At 49.2% G+C, this 10378-nt stretch overlaps 1 long non-coding RNA gene across 1 annotated transcript; it reads left to right on the forward strand.

Annotated features, from left to right (window-relative positions):
• Positions 1-264: 264 nt before the first annotated feature.
• Positions 265-4265, forward strand: LOC117196454 (uncharacterized). Its single transcript, XR_004476629.2, has 3 exons — positions 265-500; positions 3147-3253; positions 3962-4265. It is a non-coding gene; the product is annotated as an uncharacterized LOC117196454 (long non-coding RNA).
• Positions 4266-10378: the final 6113 nt, after the last annotated feature.

Raw genomic sequence — 10378 nt, forward strand, 5'->3', positions numbered from 1 at the left:
GTGGAGACAGGGTGACTTGCTAGATTCTGGAGATAAGGGAGGGTTTGGAGCACGGCTGAGGCAGCCAGGGCCAAAGACCCTGGCAAGCAGAGGAGACCGATTGAGGAAGCACTGCTCTTGCCCAAGAGAAGCCTCTGTACCTCAAAGACATGTAACCAAAGGAAATGGAGACAAAACCACAAAGTGCTTGGGCAAGACAGGGAGATGCCATCAAAGGCACGGGAGGTGGAGGCTCACAGCTGGTGCCTCCTGGTAAACAGGTGGCAAAGTTTTCGCGCTGCTAGAAGCACCCGTGCGGGGGGCAGGTGCTGTGAATGGCAGTGTCTGGCTTTCAGGTGGTCTCCAGGGGGCTGGAAATTCCCTCCTTGCTTGTAGTCCCTCCATCGGTGGCTTCCCATGGCCTTTAAGAGGACAGTAACAGGTGATGTTTATATGTGCCGGGCACTTTCTGAGAACGTTTCTTATGTTCCCTCCTGTGATCCTCGCAACAGCGCTATGAGGTAGGTCTCTTTACATTCCGCACGTTACAAGCACAGCGAGATTGAGTAACTTGCTCAGTTTCACAGAGCTCATAGTGATGGAGCCAGACTTCCAGCCCAGGATGCCTGACTCCAGGGGCCCAGTTCTTAGCAACCCTTCTCCTGCCCTTTTTTTTTTTTTGCGGTACGCGGGCCTGTCACTGCTGCGGCCTCTCCCGTCGCGGAGCAGAGGCTCCGGACACGCAGGCCCAGCGGCCATGGCCCACGGGCCCAGCCGCCCCGTGGCATGTGGGATCCTCCCGGACCAGGGCACGAACCCACGTCCCCTGCATCGGCAGGCGGACTCCCAACCACTGCGCCACCAGGGAAGCCCCTCCTGACCTTTTTTAAACTGACTTTATTTTAAAAATTTTAAAATACATTTATTTATTTATTTATTTTGGGCTGCTTTGGGCCTTCGTTGCTGTGCACGGGCTTTCTCTAGTTGCAGTGAGCAGGGGCTACTCTTCCTTGTGGTCTGTGGGCTTCTCATTGTGGGCTTCTCCTGTTGCGGAGCACGGGCTCTAGGTATGTGGGCTTCAGCAGTTCTGGCATGCCGGCTCAGGAGTTGTGGCGCACGGGCTTAGTTGCTCCAGGGCATGTGGGATCTTCCTGGACCAGGGCTCGAACCCATGTCCCCTGAATTGGCAGGTGGATTCTTAACCACTGCGCCACCAGGGAAGTCCCGACTTTATTTTTTAGAGCATGGTTAAGTTCACAGAAAAATTGAAGGGAAGGTACAGAGATTTCCCGAATACCCTTTGCCTCCATATACGCATAGCCTCCCCGCTATCAATGTCCCCCACCAGAGTGGCTGAGACATTGTGGTTTACAAGAAACATGTATTGGGTCATTCAGATAACCAAAATATATTTTTCATATATATATTTGGCCTTCATCCACAGTTCTTGGCTCACAGATCTTAGAACCCTTGGAATTTCCTAAGTGAAGAGAGCAAAAAGGGTGTCTTTTGTCATGACTTTCGGACCCCACTTAAGGATGGGACTGGTTGTCAGGGGAGCCACCCTTGTGTCCGGGTTGGAACTTTCTCTCCCAGCCCCCTGACCTCCAGGGAGGGGAGAGGGGCTGGAGGTTGAATCAGGCCACCCATGGCCAGTGAGTTAATCAAGCAAGCCTTCGTAATGAAGCCTCATAAAAACCCAAAACGGACAGGGTTCAGAGAGCTTCCAGGCTGGGAGACACGTGGACGGTGGTGCGCTCAGAGAAAGCATGGGAGTTACGCCCCCTCTCCCCATATCCAGCCCTATGCAGCTCTTCCATCTGGCCGTTCCTGACTTACATCCTTTCCTAACAAATCAGTGGTCTAGTGAGTAAATGGGTTTCCTGAGTTCAAAATTAATTGAAGCCAGTGAGGAAGTCATTGGAACCTCCGAGCAGTTGGTCAGAAGCACAGGGGACAACCTGGAGTTGTGGTTGGCATCTAAAGTGGGAGAAGGGAATGGTCTTGTAAGACGGAGCCCTCAACCTGTGGGATGTGACACCATCTTCAGGTAAACAGTGCCAGAATTGAGTTGAACTGTAGGGCACCCAGCTGGTATCCAGAGCAGTGCTTCTTGGTGTGGGGACACACACACACACACACACACACACACACACACACACACACAGGAATTGATAACTAGAACTCTTTTTGGTGGTACATTTGTTACAACTGATGAACCCACACTGATACGTCATAATCACCAAATCCACAGTTCGCATCAGGGTTTCCTCTTGGTGGTGCACTTTCTGTGGATTTAGACAAACGTAGGATGACACGTATCCTTCATTATAGTATCATATAGTTTTTTCACTGCCCTAAAAATCCCCTGTGCTCCACCAATTCATCCCTCTCCCCCACACTTTCCCCAGATCCTGGCAACCACTGATCTTTTTACTGTCCCCATAGTTTGCTTTTCCCAGAACGTCACATAGCTGGAATCATACAGAATGTAGCCTTTTCAGATTGGCTTCTTTCGCTTAGTAATAATTCATTTAAGGTTCCTCCATGACTGTTCATGGCTTGATAGCTCTTTTTTTTTTTTTTTAGTGCCGAATAATATTCCATTGCCTGGAGGTACCACAGTTTATTTATCTATTCACCTACTGAAGAACACTGTGGTTGCTTCCAAGTGTTGGCAATTATGAATAAAACTGCTACGAACATCCATGTGCAGGTTTTTCTGTGAACATAATTTTCACTTCTACTGCTTTTTAGTCTGGAGATGGAGACAGTGGGTAGAGGCTGGCCTGAGAGTCCTCAACAGAAGGATCAGGCTGGGTATGGTCTTCTAGGACCTTCATCATCATCATCATCATGCAGGCGTAGTAAGAACTATGAATCCAGCAGTCCTGCTGTTAGCATCGGTCCAGCATGGAGGTCCCAGGACCCAGGGTCACTGAGCAATTCCAGGTGTGCTGCCTAACTCATTACATTCCCATAGCAACCCTGCATGGAGCAAATCCTACATGCCAAATGCTACAGCAGGCGTTTTACCCAAGGCTGTTTTTAGAGTTTTTGTTTTTTACCCCCAACCCACTAGAAGAAATATATTTCGTAATACAAATACTCTTACATAAATGAAACAGGTACCCCCCAGTACTCTGATATTTTCTAATCTATTTCAGTTTTGAAAGTACCAGTCATGACATTACCTTCATGGCACGTCAACGGAATCCTGCTGCAGAATTTGGCATGTTACTGAAATGTTGTTGTGAGTAGTAAGTGAGATAAGGTATGCGAACAGTTTAACACAGGACCTGGTTCACGGTTAGGGATGAAGAAATGGTCCCTATGTCAGCAAGATGGGTGTTATCACCCTACAGATAGGGTAGAAAATGAGGCTTAAGGAGATTAAGTGGCTCCTACGGTCACATAGACAAGGGCCAAAACCAGGACTGAGCTGAGAATCAGGCTCTTTCCAGTAGTTCCACGCTGCCTTCCTAGAGAAGTTTAACTTGTTTGGTGTGGCTTCCAAAGGTTGTGCTACTGGTTACAGCTCAGTCACTTGGGTCGAGACCAAGTTCGCTTCTCCTGGAGAAGATTAGAAGCTGCCCCTACTCTCTCCTGGGTCTGTGACTGTCTTCTCTCCCCCTACTCCATTGTCCAGTTTAATTCAATGTCTATTTGCTGGGCACTGACTGGACACATGGCCATTCCCTCTCTCAGCCTGGAACACTACTGATGCTGCCCTCCCTACCTCAATCAGGTCGCCCCTAAAATGTCACCTCCATACAACCATCTTTACACCCCTAATCTGAATGAGAACCAACACCCCCTGTCCAGGGCAGCCCCTTTCTCCTGCTTTAGCTTTCTTCATGAGTGTGTTTCAGCCTGACAAATGATACACTGCCTTGGTTTATCCATTAACACTTATCTTCACTAAAACATAAACTCCAGGAGAGCAGGAACTTATAGGGCTGGTTCTCTGCTCTATTCTCAGGGCTTAGAACAGTGGCTGGCACAGAGGAGGTGCTCAATAAATGTTTGTTGAATCAATCAATGACACTGGGCCCAGACTGCGGCGCTGGGCTAATGAACCAGTGGGGACCATGGCGAGCCATTCTGGTGGACATTCTAAGTACAAACCAAGTGCCCTCGGGTCACAGAGGAAGCAGAGATCAATTGTGACTGTGGGTCAAGGAGGAGGAGGCCTCTGAGTGATCCCTGAAGCTGGGTGGAACGGCAAAGATGGAGCTGTAAGTAGAGAGAGAGCATCCCATGTGGAGGGAGAGGCAAAGGCAAAGATGCAGGGGCAGAAAGGTGGATCGGGCACACAGAACAATCCACGGGCTGTAGCTTTGTGTTCAGGTTTGATGGGCAGGTGGGAAGATGGCTAGGGTGGGTTGCAGAGGGCTTTGAATGCCAGGCTAAGAAGTTTGGAGTTTATAAGTCTCTGGTAGTGTCTTAAGATGATCTATTCATCTATTATCTATTATCTATATCTAAAGGCATATCGATTTCTAACTATCTGCACACACATATGTGGAATACATATACACAAATACCATGGGAGCCTAATAACATAAATTTTAAAAATGTATATATTTAAAATAAAATTAAATATAAAATTAAAATTATACATACAAAAATTACACATACACACATGTATGGTTTTGTTTGTTTGTTTGTTTGTTTTGCGGTACGCGGGCCTCTCACTGCTGTGGCCTCTCCCGTTGCGGACCACAGGCTCCGAACGCACAGCCTCAGCGGCCATGGCTCACGGGCCCAGCCACTCCGCGGCATATGGGATCTTCCCGGACCGGGGCACGAACCCGTGTCCCCTGCATCGGCAGGCGGACTCTCAACCACTGTGCCACCAGGGAAGCCCCTATATTTTTAATTTATATTTTATTTTTACTAAATATGTGTATATATGTTTTGATAAGCTTCCAAGGTTCACAGTTTGGGCATACAAGGTTTTACAATAAAAATCTCCCTCCCACTCCTGCCCTTCCCTAATGTTACTGTGTTTTTATTTATTTTCTAGTTATTTTATTTTTGGCTGCGTTGTATCTCCGGTGCTGCACGCGGTCTTTCTCTAGTTGCTGCGAGCGGGGGCTACTCTTCATTGCGGTGCGCGGGCTTCTCATTGCGGTGGCTTCTCTTGTTGCAGAGCACGGGCTCTAGGCACGCGAGCTTCAGTAGTTATGGCACACGGGCTCAATAGTTGTGGCGCACGGGCTTAGTTGCTCTGCGGCATGTGGGATCTTCTGGGACCAGGGCTCCAACCCGTGTCCCTTGCATTGGCAGGAGGATTCTTAACCACTGCACCACCAGGGAAGTCCTGTTACTGTGTTTTGTGTCTTGCCCCAGCAGATGCACATTTACAGCGAGGCCGCACTTGCGGAAAGGCTGTAAACCGGCTGCAGGCGGTTGGCACCTCTGACCCACAAACGCAGCCGGGCCTGTTTCCCCGGGCGCGGTGGTCCTTCCACCCCTCCTGCCCGGAAGTCCTGCGCGCTCCACCCTCTGCCAGGTGGATTGATTGAGCCTGCCCACTTCTGTCTCATTAACCAATGAGCACATTTATGTAAATTAGATCAATTCTCCGCCCCGCCCCCACCCCACCCCCACGACAACCAATGGTTGCTGAGGTGCAACAGGTCCGCCAGCTTCCCGTTCTGACCGAGCTCGGAGTAGTCTGTAAAATTTCTGCCAAGGGTAAAAGGAGTTTAGAAACTTCAGGAGCTGGAGAAATGAGGACTGGGGCATAAATGGAATGCCGAGGTGAGACTGACGGCACTGAATCACAGAAACTGAGGCTTGAAGGGTTGCTAGAGGTCATTTCGTCTGACCTCTGGACTGACTCCCTCCCTCCGCGTGACTCCTGACAGGTGCTCACACGGTCCGGTGAAATCACTACCCACAGACGTGAAAAAAGGACGCGGCTTCATCAGAAGGAGCAGGTCCCAGATCTGGGAGTGGGTGTGGGGGAAAGCCCCGCAGAGGGTCAGAAACAGGCTCAAATCCTGCCGCTATTATTTCTTAGCTGTGTGACTGGGCACTCCGCCTCAGCTCCCTACGCCTCAGTTTCCTCACCTGGAAGTTGGGATTAATAACACTACCCTCCTGGCTTTGATGTGAGGATCAATGGGCTAGTCAAATGGAAAACGCAAGGGGTTTCCATCTCTGCAAGTCATAGTGCTTGATGATTTTAAAAGTATCACTGTGAGGGCTTCCCTGGTGGCGCAGTGGTTGAGAGTCCGCCTGCCCATGCAGGAGACACGGGTTCGTGCCCCGGTCCGGGAAGATCCCACATGCCACGGAGCGGCTGGGCCCGTGAGCCATAGCCGCTGAGCCTGTGCGTCCGGAGCCTGTGCTCCACCACAGGAGAGGCCACAGCAGTGAGAGGCCCGCGTGTATCACAGTGAGGTTAGACCCACCAGGGTTTAAATTCTGGTTTCCCGTTATTTGTGATACCCGCCTTAGGAAAGTCACCTTTACCACTCTGGCTCTTGCTTTATTCAATTCTAAAGTCAAAAAGTCTAAGGGCTGTTTTCAGGATTAAATGCGTTAAGGTTTAATAAGGCCCTTGGCACAGGGCCAAGACACGTGTGGTGGCTAGAAACAAACATGAGACCTCCTGGACCCTCAGTTTCCTCATCTGTCTTCGGGATACAACCAGAATGTCTTCCCCATATGCCTCAAAGGATTGTAATGAGGCCTAAATATCTTGTGACACAGTTTAAAAACATTACACCAATGTTAATTAGTGATAATGCAAGGCAGCCAGCACATTGGGAAAAAGCATGATGTTGGCCCTGGCTCTGCCTTTTATTCTCTGTGCGACCTTGGAGAAGTGATTTCCCCTGTCAAAGGGTCAGTTTCCTCTTCTGCAATATACCACCTTTATAGGGCCATTGTGGACATTGGTAAAATGGTGTATGGAAAATGCCTACTATACACCCAGTACACAACAAATTTTAATAAACGGTCTCTAATATTACTAGCAAGTTTTTCTTTAAATTTCCCTGGATTCTGTTTCTGGAACTGAGGGACTGAGAGACAGGATTGAAAACACAACTTGCTTCTCATTGTACATCCTTCTGTATCTTTTGATTTATATTATGGGAATGTATTATTTTTTTTTAATAAATAAAATAAATTTAAAATGGAAATATAATGCATTGTGTCTGTAATAAATAATAACAATCAAAATGTAATAATTTAAAGCTAAATTTTAATCTCATGGGTAGAGGCCTTCTCTGCAGTAAGAAGATCCCCAAATGCAAAGTATAACCTGGTACCCACACAGGCCAGAACGTACCATGGAACAGCAGAGTCATGTTTTTTTTCTAAGATCACAGGGAAAATTGCCAAATCCAACAAAGGGTCACCTCTGAAGGGACTGACCATCCGTTGGTGTAAACATTCTCAAAGCCACTTGAAGTCATGCTCTATGGAAGGAAATGACCTCGATCTGGAAGCCCTCTGGATAGATTTTCCTTGGCATCAGGGGTATTCAGGACTCTGGGTGACTCACTCCTCCCTGCGGGGCTTTTCCTCCAACCTGGATAAGGTTGAACACCTCATCTGGGAGCAATAGCTCTCCCCAGACCCTAATGTCTTACATGAATATCGGCTAGCTCTGGGCCACCCAGCCAATCCACACCCAGACTTCTCCAATGTCCTACGAAGCCTCTGGCCTTGGACAGCCTTCCTGCTTCCTCCCCTGGGGCCACCACTGCTCTACACTGGAGGCGCCCATTCAGCTGAGAAAGGAGGGCAGTTAGAACCTCAAGGCCCAAGCCCACAGGGCAGAAACCCCTGTGTCTACTGTCACATCTTTGCTGTGTGTGGCAGTGACCTGGCAGTTCAGGTTCTGCTTCACAAATGATCAAGGCAGACAGGAGAGAGCCTGACATTTGGGGCCTCGGCTTTAACTGCCGTAACCTGAAAGTGACACATGTCACTTTCACACATCTTGTTGGCCAGAACTAGTCACAGGCCCTGCCCAAGTGAAAGGGTGCAGGCCAGTGCTGGGGAGTGAGTGGAGTATCTGGGGGACATTGCTGTGTCTGCCTGCTCAGCCTTTTAGCCAATATTAATTGACTCTAAAATCAGAGGACATAAGAATGAGAGAGATCTTGGGACTCATCTCATCCAAAAGCAAATCGGAACCCTGTGAGGTTTTTGTCCAAAATGCAGAGTCCTTGGTCCTTCCCCAGGCCTGCTGAATCAGAACAGTCTAGGATGGGGCCAGGGATCTACATTTTTATTATTATTTTATTTTATTTTATTTTTTATTTTTTGGCCACATGACCTGCAGGGCTTGGGGGATCTCAGTTCCTCGACCAGGGATAGAACCCGGGCCACAGCAGTGAAAGCCTAAATCCTAAACACTATGCCACCAGGGAACTCCCTGGAATCTACATTTTTAAAAGCTCACCAGGAGGGACTTCCCTGGTGGCGCAGTGGTTAAGAATCCGCCTGCCAATGCAGGAGACACGGGTTCGAGCCCTGGTCCGGGAAGATCCCACATGCCACGGAGCAACTAAGCCCGTGCGCCACAACTACTGAGCCTGTGCTCTAGAGCCCGGGCTCCGCAATAAGAGAAGCCACCGCGATGAGAAGCCCGCGAGCTGCAACGAAGAGTAGCCCCCGCTCTCCGCAACTAGAGAAAAGCCCGCGCGCAGCAATGAAGACCCAACACAGCCAAAAATAAATAAATTAATTAATTAAGTTAAAAAAAAAAGCTCACCAGGAGATTCCAGCAGCAGTCAGGCTGGGGACCCAATGATGGAGTCAAACCCCCTTTTATAGATGAGGAAACTGAGGCTGGGAAGGACAGTGACTTTCTCCAAGCCACACAGGGATAAGTGATCAAGCTTAGACCAGAAACGAGGCTTCCTGACCATGGCTCTTAACACCTGTATTCGTCACCTGTAATCTCTGCCTGCCCTGGCTTCTGATAATAGCACTTCAGTTCTCTTTTGGGGAGACACGGGTCATGGTTCAAGTTTCCAGGGTTCAAGTGGGGCTGAACCACCCAAGTCGGGAGTGGGTACATGACATGGAACTAACCAATCAGAATCCCAGGATATGTTCTGAGACGGTCTGACATTAAGTTCAGAAAGTGGGAGGCAGCCCCAGGATGTTTGCTGGAACTATTTAAAGAAAGAAACTCTCTTTCCACTGAGGTTGCTCACTGGTTTGCTGTGAGCCTGGAGCAGCTCACTGTCTTTGCCATCATGTAGAGACAGCCTGCCTGGAAATAAGCCCTGAATGGAGGGAAGCAGAGCTAAGAGATAGAGAAGGGTCCTGAGAGCCTCATCAGACGCTTGCATCCAGCTCTACCTGGACTTTTCCCTGTGTGAGCCAGTAGATTCCCTTTCAGTTCCCTGAGGTTGGGGCTCTGCCCGTGCAACTACATATGGCTGGGGACAGAGCTCTGGGGTCCAGAAGCACCCCATCCAGTTAATGAGGGAGGTGTCAAGTGTGAGGCCCTGCCCCTGCCCCTCACAAACTGGAACACGGGACCAACACACAGGCAACAAGGGTGCCTAAGACAGTGAGGTGACTAGATCAGCATCACAGACATCCAGGGTCTCATCTGATCTCCTCTCCAGGAGTGAAGCAGGGGAAGTATAATCATCTCTAAACGATGAGGAAACCGAAGCTCAGAGAGATGAGGTCGCTTGCCCAAGGTCACACAAGAAGTGGCAGAGCTGAGGCTTACGTGTTTCAACTCTCAGCTGGAGGGCTTGGCGCTCCACTGGGCTCTGCTCTACCTGTAATTACAGCCAGGCACTGTTGTGAGTGCTTGCCATGTTTTGCTCATGTGGTCCATACAATAAGATACTGGCGGGTATGGACTTCCCTGGTGGCGCAGTGGTTAAGAATCCGCCTGCCAATGCAGGGGACACAGGTTCGAGCCCTGGTCCGGGAAGATCCCACATACTGCAGAGCAACTAAGCCCGTGCACCACAACTGCTGAGCCCACGTGCCACAACTACTGAAGCCCACGTGCCTAAAGCCTGTGCTCCACAACAAGGGAAGCCACTGCAGGGAGAAGCCCAGGCACTGCAACGAAGAGTAGCCCCTACTCGCCACAACAAGGGAAAGCCCATGTGCAGCAACGAAGACCCAACGCAGCCAAAAATTAATTAATTAATAAATAATAAATAAATAATATCAATCTCATTATTATTAAAAAAATAAGATACTGGTGGGTATGATGCCGGTGATGATGATGACACCATCACACAGTTGAACAAATAAGGGAAGTCGGGAACTTAGTCAAGGTCACAAAGCCAGGCAGCATCAAGGTTGGATTGTGGCCCAGGGAGTCCGGCTTCTGAGCTCTCTGTGGCTGGAAGTTCACGCACACTCCTTGATCCACCACATCTAGGCAGAT

The sequence above is a fragment of the Orcinus orca genome, chromosome 11 (genome assembly GCF_937001465.1).
Source record: "Orcinus orca chromosome 11, mOrcOrc1.1, whole genome shotgun sequence".
Taxonomy (NCBI): domain Eukaryota; kingdom Metazoa; phylum Chordata; class Mammalia; order Artiodactyla; family Delphinidae; genus Orcinus; species Orcinus orca.